At 34.7% G+C, this 14,251-nt stretch overlaps 1 protein-coding gene and 1 non-coding gene across 22 annotated transcripts in view; one reads left to right on the top strand and one right to left on the bottom strand.

Moving 5' to 3' along the window:
• Positions 1 to 14,251, bottom strand: part of NRXN1 (neurexin 1) — a 1,116,259-nt gene that overhangs the window by 784,590 nt on the left and 317,418 nt on the right. The gene's annotated exons all lie outside the window — the stretch shown is intronic.
• On the top strand, positions 9,651 to 9,757 carry LOC118906525. The gene has a single exon (XR_005022507.1). It is a non-coding gene; the product is annotated as a U6 spliceosomal RNA (small nuclear RNA).

The raw sequence follows: 14,251 nt of genomic DNA, 5'->3' as shown, positions 1-14,251 counted from the left end.
ATTTTTCTGCTACACAGCTCATCTTGGAAGTGAAAGTTTCCTCCCTCCATCAATCACTAGCAGAGGTAAGTGTCAGAGTATATGGTTGCATGAGTTAAAAATAGATTAATGTTAATTGGTTCATTTCATAGCACCAAATACAATGAGGAAAAAGCCTGGAGCTGAGAGTTAGAAATTCCAAGTTTGTAGGAAGAATCCAAAAACACTAAATTCTCAGCAGATATTTCTGTATCTTCTGGTATGTGCTAAATCACACTACCAAATGCAAACTTGAGTATCCTGGGGAGCAGCCTGGAATTGTGGACTGTTAGTCTGTCTGAGAGTCAAGATATCTGGCTCCACCACCAATATAAGTAGGATGATGGACAGATTGTTCTAACTTTGTTTGCCTTCATACATATGTTAAATGGGCATAACATAATATCTCATATGTTTACTTCATACAGATGTCGTAACAATTCAGTATAAGAAAGGAATGTGAAAACAGTTGGAAAAAGAGGAAAGTGCTATTTAATTATATGTTATAATGATATAGAGAGTAGCTTGTAACATCTCCAGAGGAATTTAGGCTAAAATCCATACATGGTGACAGAATCATGAACTAGTCATTATTCTATTGAAAACAATGCTGAGAATGCGAATTAAACAACCTCTTCTATTCAAACGATGATTTCACTTTCATCCATTCAAATAGTATCTAGGCAGAAATATGTTCATTCTTTAATACTATGCTGGAAATGGTATCTCACGTATATACAAGTTTTGGTCATGTGATAATGATTAATTTTCATCTTCTGATCGGTAGACTGTAATGGTGAGGTGAACATGGGATTTAGGGCATAGCTGGATTCACATATGTGTTCTGACACTTTCTAGTTGTATGCCACTGGGTAAACTTCCACCATTTGACTGTCAGTTTCTGTTATCTGTGATTATGATACTAATGTTTCTCACAGGGTTGCTGGAATGATCAAATGAGAAACTGGATATAAAAGTGACTTGTAAAATGCAAACTGCTTTGAAATAGTGTAATCACTACTATATGGATACAGAGTTCATAAATATGCCATCTACTTCTGGAAATTTAAATAATTCACACAATTTTCCAGGTATCTTTTAATACTCACCACACTGAACTTCCATCCTATATAGTACAGTAAATTCGCTGTCTCCTGTCTTGTGCATTCCTGCCTTATGCTTAGTTCTCATGCCACATTCTTTCTTCCTATATCCATATGAAACACTCTTCCTGCTCCAATCTGTCCATCCTTCAAGGCACAGCTCAACTGCCTCTTCTTCTGTGAAGCCTTCCCTGATGATCAGATTCCAATACTTACTGATTTCTTTTCTAACTCTATTGTCTGAACTCTTAAAGCACTTCTTTTTGGTGCCACTCACTTGGTACTTACTGTACCCATATCCCCTTGCAGTTATCTTTTCAAATAATGTGTATGTATCTTAACTCTACCATTAGGACAAAGGTCACTGAGTTTAAAGAACATGACGCACTTTTCTAGCCCCAGCATATGTAGTGAGGTGTCTTATAAGCAGTTATCCACGTGTGTAATGACTGATATAAATGAAATAAATGAAAACGTAATGAATGGTATAAAAATTGAAACCTACATATCTATTCCATGCGACAAGGAAGTACTTTTTAAAAATAGTATATTTTAAAATGATTTTCCTGTTGCAATTTGCATATTATGCCATTTCAGGATATATATATTTAATGGTATTGCCAGAAGAGAGAGACTGATATAAAACAACTCATTTCAGTGTTCAGAAGGCTACCACGGATTAAAACCAAACCAATTTCTGTTCATGAGGGAGAAGCATTTAAGAAGATGCCATCCATAGTACATTTGGAAGGAATGCATTCAATATTGACTAAATTAAAACACAAATCACTGATGAAAGGGAATAGACTCAAGCAACTGGCTAAGTAATAACGAAAAACAAAATAGTAGAACATGGGTGAAAGATAATTACAGTCTAGATCTCAAATAAGAAATCATGAAATAAAAACAAAGAAAATAAATTTACTCATAAAAGCAAGTGCTCCCCCATCTGCCAACTCATTAGCTATGACAACAAAAAATGTGTTGCATTCCAGGTGACCTAAACTATCATATCTATCTTGATCGTCAAATATATATCTCTAAGTATGGAGAAGACATGGTTTACTCCATTACTATACAAGATTTCAGGAGCTAACAACTGTTAGGAATTAGTAAATGTCAGATATCATGATGGGTACCTTTATAAACATGATTTTTTTCAATACTCTCAATAGTCATCTTTTGATGACTATCTATTGATAGTCATCTATTGATAAATAAGTCATCTACTTATTTACTTTATCATTAATGTGACAATTAATCCTGTACTATTTTGTGATTTCTATTATTTGCTGGAACTATTTATCTCTCATTCTTCCATGTATTTATTCATTCATCTATTCTGGTTAAATATTTATTAAGTATCTACTAGGTATCAGGTACCATTCTTAGTTCTGGACATAGATTAGCAGATAAAAAAGTTCATTACCTATGGAGGCTTCATGTTGGTATTACTCAATTATTTGTACATACAGACATTGTATACCCAAACTAAATTGTTAGCTTCTTGGAAGCTAGCTCCTTAATTTTATTTCTTTGCAACTTCTACAGTGTCTAGCATGCTAAGTACTTAATTCACAATTGGTGTTCAACAGATATGTGTTACTTTGTTTTAAAATATTATAAATATCATTACTGGATTTAATAACATTTTAAAATTTTTAAATTAAATTATTAAGTATTTATTTAATAATTTACTTAAAAAATCCTAAGAATAATACAGTATCAAATTCTAACTATATGGTAAGGGCTCAAAGGAAAGTCTAAGTCTAATAAATTGGTATTCCCCACATTCCACATAACCTCATCTACCCCCATCCCCCCTGAAACACAATTATTTAGACAGATTTCTAGGTCAGATTTCTCTTCTAGTGGAAACAATACCCATATTTATAATGACAACAGTTTAGCTTCTAGAATGAACTTTTATTATGATTCTCAATAACAAGATGACATTTTCTTAATTGATATCTCTTCAGACAAGACTATTAAGACTATTCCTTAAATTATTTTGATAAGATTTTGCATTTGAAAATAAGAACTCTTGTTTATGTATCAGATGGAAGAGTTTCACGTAGAATTATAGTCTACACATACATCATCCTGTTCATTTTTCTCAGACAGGCAGAAGCTACTAGGATAGTATTTCTGGTCCCTGGTCTCCACATCTTAGGCTATTCCCTGTTGTTCTCCTTTCTGTGCTTTGAAAGGCAGCATAGCATAGTGGTTAAATGCATAGGTTTTTAAGATATGACTTTTGATAAAAATAGCTTCCTCTTCTTAGGACTCTTATGGGAGTCATTTCATAGAAATGCATATAAACATTGGTACCTAGCCTGTCATATACTAAGTGCTCATCAAGCGACAGATCTTTGTATGTGAGTCAAAGGAAAATAAAAGACCCTTGTTGAAAGCTTACCTTCTTTCAGAAAAGCTTATTTTTAAACTTTTCTGAAACCGGATAAAGTATATGTTGTTATATAAGTATTTTGCATAGGCTCAAAAATTGATTTAGCCACATTTCCATCAATAGAGTTGGCTGTGGACTGACACAGACACACAGACAATACCACGGCTGGCATATGGGAAGAGATGGGGAAAGGGCATGCTTGCAGATTAATGAAAGATGAAGTCATTCTGCTCTCAAAAAACAAACAGATAAACTGTTTTATTGTTGTATTTAATCCAACAAAATATAGTTATTTATCTGTAATCTGTTTATTTTACACAAAAAAGAAACTAGGGTCAAAAACTTTAAGTAATACACTCAAGTTCACATAGTGATTTCATTCAGGATTTGACAATGAGTCCAAAGCTGGACAACTAGCCAAAAGCCATCAGTAGCTGAAGTACCAGGACAATAAGGGTCTTTCAACAGAGGTTTTAAGTACAAAACTTTTAAGGGCCAAGTGCTGTGTATGTATATGAATGTGTATATGTGTGTGCACACACATGTGTGTGTATGTGCATGATATAAACAATTCAGAGGTGAGGAACTATAGAAAACAGAGAACACCATAACCTAACAAAAGAATAGACATTCAATGTTCATCCTTTCCTCCCTCCTTCCATGATTCCTTCTGTTTTTTCTTTATCACTAAGTTGATTAAACAAAACAGACCATTTCTAATGGCTGCTTTAGGATGTGCTGCAACGATGTTATAAATTTAAAAATCCTACAGCTTACGCCATTGTGAATACACTGAAGGATATTCAAAGAATTGGAGACTTCTTATCTTCATCCCTCAACTATCATAATTGTGTTTGTTTAGATTATGTTCTATTCATTAAACTTCTTAGCATAACTCCAGTTTATGAACCCTTATAAAGGATTGAATGAGGGAGAAAAAAATACTGCTTGGTCAGTATAATCAGCATATTCAGGTAAAGAAGGATATAGAACAAAATAAATTATTTCCATTTTAAAATAAATTTATTATTTAAAATAAATATCATTTCTGTCCCTCTTGGTTATGGCTATTAGAATGGAGGTTTCACAGAGATTGCATATAACTGAAATTTCCAGGTCTTTACATCCCTAATCTTGAAAGCCTTCCCTAAAGCAACTTGGCTTATTTAAATTATTTCTATATTTCAAGACCCTGTTCACATTCAGTGACCTTCCTGAGGTCTCCCCATCATCCCAAATAAAATGCTTGGAACAATAGAAGCGGTGAGGCTGAGTGAAACCACTAACCATGCCCAAAGTAGCCCTCAGACTGCCATATAAATAAATACAGATACATATTTAAAGAGCAAATTATAAAAGCATTAAATTATCCATCTCCTCAGGGTGCCAAATTTTCAGCCTGCACAGGCTATCTGCATGTTTGGCTCATGCCCTTGCTGTAGACCTGTGGAGCATGCGATCTGATTTTTGGATAAAAAAATACAGTTTCCACATAACTAATACAAATATGCATACATTGTCCCTTTCAATGTTTTTTTTTTTTTTTTTTTTTTGAGACCACAACTTGAGCCTTGGAAGAAGTTATAATGGGGAACTTTATTTCAAGAAACTCACACAAATTAAATAGAGCAGAATTTATGTAAAACTGGTCCCAACATGTCTCTTTCAGCCTACCTCCTTTCCTCAATCTAAGGTACACATCAGATACATTTAAAAAGGTAGAGCTACATCTTCCAGTTAATTTGAACTCTGCCTGTTTCTATCCATCTGTACGCAAACAAAACAGTTCTGAGCCCTAAGGGGCTCCTCGCTTGCATGAGTTCCTTCTTTTATGCAGTACTGTTGGTTTGGAGGGCAGGGGCATAAGCGGTGGCTGAAACAGGTATCTGCATTCCTACCTACATCAAAGGGCTACATTTTTCTTTCATGGAACTTAGAGCTTTCAGGAGGGCAAGGGATCCATGCTCAGCCATAATGTGCTATTTTGCATTTATAAATCACTAATTGCTGTTTCTCTGGGATCTCCTGCATGTCCAAAGACACTCAGACCGACCCAAATATAGATTAGGCACTTCACCAAAGAGATTCTCTGTTCCTGCTGTCAAGTCTTTGAACACATGACAATAATTACTGTTCAGAGAGACACTAGAACACAAGGAAAGCTCCCAGGCGCCACTTAGCTCTCCTTCCTTCCTGCATCCCCTCTCTCCACCCCATCACTGAAACCTGAACCCGCCAATTAGATGAACAGCCTGATACTGCTAGATGCAGCACAAAGCCTGCATCTTAATGCAGCTGTTAGACTGACAATTCAATTCTAGCCTGGAATTGACTAAGATTCTCTCATCCAGTTCCTTGGGGCTCAGAAGACCCTCCTTGTCCATTTTTGTACCCCAATAAACAGGCATTTATCTCTAAGAACATGGAAGGCTTAGTTCTATAAAAATAGATGTGAATGTGAAAAATTGTGATCCCAGTTTAGCCACTAGATGACTCAGCTGGCGTGGACTGAGGGCACTCTGAGGGCAGCTCACATATCTGCTATCCCAGAACACACCTTAAACTCCCAGTCACAGAGGAGCGTGCCCAAGGAACCATCTATTTCCCTCGAGCTGCAAACCACAGAGTTCTACTTTAGCAGAAGTTTGGACAATCTACAATGTTCTTTCCTGTGTCTATCCTATTATAAAATCAGCTCTAACTTATGATAGACTCTAGAAAGTATCAAGAGCAGAGTCCTGAAGCATGCATTTCAGAGTTGCTTGCCTCGCCCTTCACTAACTACAAATACATAGCATTCAGGCTCCTCTGACATGCAGCAACTGCTTGTGTGTTTATAGCTATTAAGAAAACGGAAAATAAGAAAGCAAGGGCTACCTCATTTTTCTTACATAGAATGTGTTCTCCGTACCTCTGCCAAACAGATGAAGACTACATGAAGCATTAATCCTCAGGAAACCAAGTCACTGACTGAAGTGGAATCAGTCCTATGCATCAAGAGGATTTAAGAAAAGGAAAAATAAGTTTAAGGAGTCACACATTAATTATCTGCTATTTATTAGGCATTGTTATTTTTAATACATTATTTTATTTTACTTTAAAAAATTGAATTAATTTTTCCTGTTAAATGCGTGAGGTGGATATTTTCACTCACAGTTTACAGATAGGGAAAAGTGATGCAGAAGATTAAATAACTTACCCAAAGTTAAAGAGCTGGTGAATAGCAGAGCTGGAATTAAAAACCTAATCTACTATTACCAGAATTTATTTAACAGAGTTAAACTATGATTGTTGCAGTTAGAGGTTTCAGGAAATGCCCCTTGGTGATAAATAAACAAACAAACAAAAAACCAAACAAAAAACAACTCTGAAAAGAGACACATGTTTGAAACTCTGTATCTGCAAGGGGTCTCTAGACCCTCCACTGCTCTTTGAAGGCATGGTGATCATACTGTAAGGGATTTATCTCTGAATGAATCTAGCATTCCATAATAAGACTAGTCTTTGCTATATGTCAAAACTTATTACATCTATTGTATATCAAACCTAATTTTTAGGTTCATGTATATAATTTGAGAATATACTTATCATTTACTGTATTGATTCTGGACTAGATCATGGTGCTACAATGATTTAAAAAGACCAAATCCCCAAGCTAAAGGTGCTCACAGCAAAAGAGGGCAACAAATGTATTCATTTGGTGCATTACCAGCATAAGCAGAGTATTAAGAGATCATAAGGAAAGAAATAATAACAGAGGCAAATTGGAAGCAACCTAAACAATCAACAGGATATTGTCAGGTAACTTATGGTCTAGCCACATGATGGAATACTAGTCAGCCATTAGAATCACATTGTAGCAGAGTACCTGATGACTTTGGAATATTTTTGATATCTATTGTTAAGCTGGACAAGCAGGCTATATAACATATACACAATATGATTTCATTTGAAAAATATATGTAGAGAACATTTCAGCAAATGTTAATAATGGTTATTTAAAAGTTAGAACAATTATGTCTTCTGCATTTTGCTTTTTTATGTTTTCTAAGCTTTCTACAGTGAATCCATTTTTCTTTTGTAATTGGAAAATTTTTTCAATGTGTTTTATTTCAAAATCAAATAAATAGTGTTTGCAATGCCTTAACTACAACAAAAATAATTTGAAATTTCTCCAAAGTGAGGAAAAATAAAATTCCTAATAAAATTAAGATTTATTTTTACAGAGGGCCTCCTGAGCTCCAAGATGCCTCACTCTGATTAATCTTGTTGCCTTGAATTTCTAGTCAGTATTTTGGAATTATGCCAGATGTGGCATCTTGCCTTAGTCCTACTCCTCCCTCATGGTCATAAAAGGCTTCTCATACTTGGGATACTGAACTGGAGTGGCTCTCCTGCTTGGCAGCCTTTGGAAATGAAAAGATCATTTTGTTGTGTATTGTCATCTGGTTGGTAAAAGTGCTAGTTATTTCTTTAACCTGGTTAACATGCCTCTCCTACCAAGAAAGGCAGGACTTCTATTTTTCTCTCTGCCTTGAGGTAAATCCCAAAAGTAATAAAGGAGAAAAAAGAGCAAGAATTTCCCAAGAACCTACAACTGAACAGGCCCCAGGAAAGAAACATGAGGTGCAGTCACTAGAATGACATGTGAAATAAGACTGAAAATGCCAAAGTGCTTGACGTGACCATAGTCTGCAAGTGGAAAGCTTTAAGAACTGGTCAAGGATGCCTGTATCTTGGCAGGCTTGGAGAATTGTTACGTGAAGTCCTCCATTTACTTATAGCCAAAATGCTCAGGTCTGTTTTCCTTCAAAGTCCAGTGTTTTGACGCCTGGCTACATTACTCATGCATCTTGAGCTATGCCACTGGGCAAGGAGGAAGAACAGTTTGAATCATTGTTGCTATTTGGGAAGTCAGAATTATTAACAACCAACTAATCTAGGAGAAAAGCCAGAATCTCTCAGGAAGCCTTTCAGTACCTCTGGGCCAGTTTCTACGAATTCAACAACTTGGAAAAGATTACTACTTTTAAAGCTACCCAGGGAGTCTGGAGAAGGGGCGAACATCCTGCAGTGGCCGAGCCTGGATCACCAGCTCAGATCACTTACAACCTGCATTGGCTGCGGGCAGACCCTGATGCAGCCTAGGCTGCAAACACAATGTGGCCAGCATACCAACGAAAGACTCAGTAGTAAACATGATGACGTCTGGAGAGTGCTGTGTATTAACCATTGTTTTTTGTTTTTGGGGGGTGTTTTCCCCCAGGGTACACTGAAAAACAGCATAATTTACACAGGTTCATATATCACCAGCTTGCTAATTCAACACTAAAGAGATGACAGGAATACAGGTTCTTGCATCTTTTTCTGTTTTTTCTCTCTCTCTTTTTTGTAATATCTAAATAGAGTTGCATGCCATTTCAGGTACTTACTCAAATACAAGATTCATTGTGATGATCTTTATTACCTTTGTTACACTAAAGCCCATAGTTGTGGTTAATCATAAGATTCTCTAGGGTGACACTCTCTAAATTAAGCTACCAAGAATTGATATTTTAAGCCTAGCTAGCTCCCAGGTCTTAATAGTATCTGATCTGAGACAAAAAAAAAATCACACTGAATGTTAGCAGCAGGGCAGATGTAAGGTGCATAGATACTACTGAAGAAGGAAAAGAAGATGATGAAATATTCCTGGCAAACTCTTTCACATGCAATGAATGTGATGGGGAGACTTTAGACATAGTTTAACTATTTGAGCAAATGTTTCTAAACCTGTATTTTCTCTTTGAAATTCTCAAAACCAGCAAGTTAACTTAATATTAGAGTATTTTAACCTATGATTCATAATTACAATAATTAGTTTCAGTTGTAGCTCTTTGTATCATGCAATTTAATTGCTTGACACATATTAATGAATGGATAAATGCATTTAGTTAAATTAGAAAAATATTAATCATGTGGTGTATGACTTCCTTAAAAAAAAAATTGGCTGGCTAGCTGAAGATTATACCTTTAATGTAGATGTGAGATTATATTTAATATACAAAAAGAAAAATAAATTATCAGGATAACTAAAGCAATAAGTAAAAGCACAATTAACACTATTTAAAAATCCAAGTGTGCTCACTTCGGCAGCACATATACTAAAATTGGAACGATACAGAGAAGATTAGCATGGCCCCTGCACAAGGATGACACGCAAATTCGTGAAGCGTTCCATATTTTTTAGTAGGTGCTCAATAAAAATATGTTCAGTTAATTTCTAAAAAAAAAAAAAAAAAAAATCCAAGTAATTAAGGGGAAGAAAAAAGAAAATTTTGTGTGTATATGATGAGCTTTTATTTAACTAACCATTCATTTATTTATTCAAAAAATATTTACTGATACAGGACATGCACTATTCTAGGCACTAGGAGTACAACAGTAAACAAAAGCTTCAAAGCATCTGCACTCTCGGAGCTTTCTCCCTGACTACTAGGATAAGCAATAATTATTCACATTTAGATTTGCACATTTAGATTTAGCTCACTGTTAATACTAAGCCACTTTACGTGTGAATTACAAAGCAATGGAGAGAGAATCAAAAGGTCTAATCTCTTATGTAATCTCTATGTGACCTTGGCCTTGACATTTAAACCTCTGAAAAACCTTTTCTTTTAATCTATTAAATGTGTTGATTGGTAAGACTAGATGATCTCTAACATCTATTTAAGTTATAAAATTCCATGATTTGGTGTTTCTTGCTGAGAGAAAAATATTTTTGACTCAGGTTTACAGTGTTTATAAGTGGAAAGTTCTTACAATTAAAGAAAGCAAAGTAACTCTGACTAATTACAGTCAAAAGCAAACTGAGAAAGGTATTGCAAGTACTTAAAAACATGTAAGTGAAGCAGTGATGGGCAAAGTTAATGGAAAAAATCACCACAGTGATTACAACCATTGTGAAGGGTTGTCAGAAACAGCAAGTAAATTACAGAGAAAAGGACCTATAAATCTTTTTCTGAAAATCACTACTATTATCATGATGTTAACTGGGTAATTCTTCCAGCATAAGGGGCAAATGCATTTTTAAAAACATAATCAGTTGGATGGTACACATAGAAAATGCATTCTTACAACAGCTAATCTGAGGTTATCCTATTCGATAAATAAGCAAAAAACAAAATCACGTTGCATATTAGTATAAAAGTTATTGCATAAATGATAGATCTTTTAGCTAGTCTTCATTTATTCAGCTTTCTTTATAGAATAGAGAACAGAGAAGAAATCTCAGAAATCACAACTCATATAGACATGGGCAAACCTCATTAATATTAAAGATAATACCCTAAAAATAAACTTTGAATTAATTATGTTTGGATTATCCAGTATTTTCATTAAAGAACAACAGAGCATGGAGTCGACTGCGAAATGGCAATTTGTTTCTAATTGCTTATGATTTAAATAAACCAATGTTAGATTAAAGAGCTTTTACTCTTAATACCATGGAAGATTTGCCTTAGGGTTTCTGAGCACAGTTTATAATTCTAGAGTTGGTGAGAATCATATTCCTCATAAATTACAGCCCATATGCAGAAGCTGTTTCTTTCACACTTCACTACTTGTATATCTAGTTATATTAAACAGGTACTTGCTATTCTTTGTTTTCTTTAGCTCAAATAATACCTTAACTTCCTTTATATTTGTACTGTGATTCATGTTTTTCAAAAGTGCTTTCATATCCTTTTTGTTGCTTAAATCTCAAATACTTCTTTGAAGTAGATAAGGCAGGCATCAACCTGTCTGAGCCTCAGTTTCCACCTCTGTAATATGAAAATAATAACAATAATACCTCAACATAAGTTTTTCTGAAGATTAAGTGAGATGTTGGTAATGATGATTATATTTTACATTTATTGATCATTTACTATATGCTAAATATCATTCTAATTGTGCTGCATCAGTTAACTTACTTAATCAACATAGTAACCCTATAAAATAGGTCCTATTATTATCCTATTTAAATCTGAGTCAACAGAAAGCAAAAATAACTTGCCCAAGGTTACACAGAAAATTACAGTTCCACTAGGTAACGACGTAAGCTACCTAGATTATATCTGGCATCACGTTGCTTCCTTTTGTCAATAAACAAATTTTCACATTGACTCATGGTTTCATCAAGACTCCAATGCAGTCATTTCAAATCCTTAATTGAAAGAGGAATGACATAAATTATACAATATAAATTCTATCAATTCTGAGTAACTCACTTTGATCCTATACTTAAAAATAAACAAGTAGGACCTAATCTTAATGCATCATATCATATATCATAGTCATGAATATCATTTGCCCAATTTAAAAGAAGTTAGAATATGGTTAGAAAGAGGACTAAATGAATAAGAAGTATTCTAAGCAGTTTAAATGGTTTTGGAGCTCATGGAATTGGAAGAGGTTAGAAAAAGAGTTAACATTTAGAAGCTCTGTATTTCATACAGACACACACACACACACACACGCACACACACAACCTTCTTCCCTATAGCTAAAATAAATTTACTTGTTTTTCTTCTACCAAGTGCCTCTATCAAAATCTGATCATGATAATCCCCAATAGTTCATCACTCTTTATTTAAAGAAAATAAATCTTAAAAATAGTAACACCTTGACAGTGATTTTCAAATACAAGAGTAAATATATTGATTAGCATAATGAGAAAATGAAAGCATTTATAAAGTGCCATGAGGACTTATCTACCAGAAGATTTATATTTTAATTAAATCTACTACCAAGTCAATATAGGAAAAGAAGATATTGGTTCCAGTGTCAGAGTTAATAAAGTTAGCACTCCATGAATCAGGAGAGAGAAGAAAGGGGCTTTGAACAGAAAAAGATGGGCTGGAGTGAGGGGGGAAGAATACTGAGGTGAGCTGGAATCCCTGTCATATTGACAAACCTCTGAGTTACTGTCAAAGTTATTGCGTATCCATAGAGTATGTTTTTCCAAATTAGGAAAAGGTTACCCTTTATCAAGACTTATTATTTCCATCTGTTGGAAATTTTTTTATCTATTCTTATTGTGTTAGAACCAGATTCTGTACTATCATCTTCCTTAAAATTGTTGTAATAAGCATACAAATCAACAATATCCATGACACAAATGGTATCCCCGTTAACATGAGGGCATAGTGCACCGTACAACCACATACAGCAGTCCTGGTTCTTGTGTTCAGAACAGAGACTTCTGTATATGCCCCACAATGTCCTTTCACTACTAAGAAAGAGCTGAAATTTTGTCTACAATGACTTTTCAGAAAACCAAGTCCTAGTGTTGGACTTGGACTACAGGGAATTCCCTGGTAGTCCAGTGGTTAGGACTCCGCGCTTTCACTGCAGAGGAACTGGGAAGAACTGGGTTTTATCCCTGTTTGAGGAACTAAGATCCCACAAGTCACGAGGCCAAAATAAATAGATAAATAAATAAATAAATAAAAGGTTAAGACAATGACTGCCTACTAAATATAGAGCCCATAAAGCAAAACATCAGCTGGGCACTTGCAACATTGTTCTGGAGAGCAATACTGGTTACCTACTGCATTTCTGTGTTCAATAATACAACTTCCACCTACCAACTAAAGGAATGGTGTTTTATTAAAATAAGGCTAGTATGTTTTAGAAAAGTATCCTCAAAACTATAGAGCTAGCATATTTACTAAATTCTGCTTTGTTCTGACTCAAAGAGGTTTGAATGCATGGTTTATAACACTTTATTGAAAACACTGAGGACAGCATATGCTAGAGGTGATTTTCATCCATCATTTTTAGAAGAGTCTTATATACTATTGTGAAACCTATATTTTAAATTATTTTTAAATCTATAGAATAACATTCTTTTACTGCTAATCTTATAACACATTTCACAACAGGATAGAGCATTATGCTCTCTCTAATCTAAAATAATTTCTTACTTATTTTCCCCTCAAATAAATTTTAAAAATGCATCCTTATGTTGTACTAATATAAAAAAAATTCCCTAGTGTCAATAATTATGTCTTTATTGGTATGGTGTCTCTCCTTTGATTATAAATTATCTGAAAACTGGAAGATCTCTATAACTGAAATCTTAGTCCAGAAATTAAGCTAGATAGCTAATGTTTATTTGTGCCACTCACTGCACTACACACTTTACAGAGTTTTTCTCATTTGATTCACACAACATTGTAATTTTGGTAAAATAATTATTCATAGAATAGAAAATAAAACACAGAAATTAAGATGTGCAATTTTTTAAAAGATAAGGAAAGTATCACAATCTATAAAGACAGAATTTATACCCAGGAACCCTAACTCCAGACCTGCAGCCTTAACTGCAGGGCTAGATTATGCTAGTCTACTTCTGCAAGGAAGCTTTTGGTCTTCTGAGGGAAAGTGATATGGCAATTCCAAATGATATGGAAAATAATGAATGAGTGCTTCCCAGTTGTCCTCTATGATTTGCTCCACTTGTCTTCAGGCCTCTTTTTAAAAATCTATCAGCACTTCTCACCCTCTCATCAGCCTAAAGAGCAGAATCCCCAAAGGAATGTTGAAAGTTGTTATCTCGCATCACCCAAATTCACTCTTGCTTCACGTTCTCCCTGACAACTCTGTTCATCAGCCTGTCTGTCTGCTTCAGACTCACAATTCTCTTAAGACTTGGTTTTGAAAGCAAGGCTCAACATTTCTGTTCTTTTCTGAGCCT

This window comes from Balaenoptera musculus, chromosome 13 (assembly GCF_009873245.2).
Source record: "Balaenoptera musculus isolate JJ_BM4_2016_0621 chromosome 13, mBalMus1.pri.v3, whole genome shotgun sequence".
Lineage (NCBI taxonomy): Eukaryota > Metazoa > Chordata > Mammalia > Artiodactyla > Balaenopteridae > Balaenoptera > Balaenoptera musculus.
Note: the sequence above shows the minus strand (reverse complement) of the source record. Positions and strands in the feature narration are given on the sequence as shown.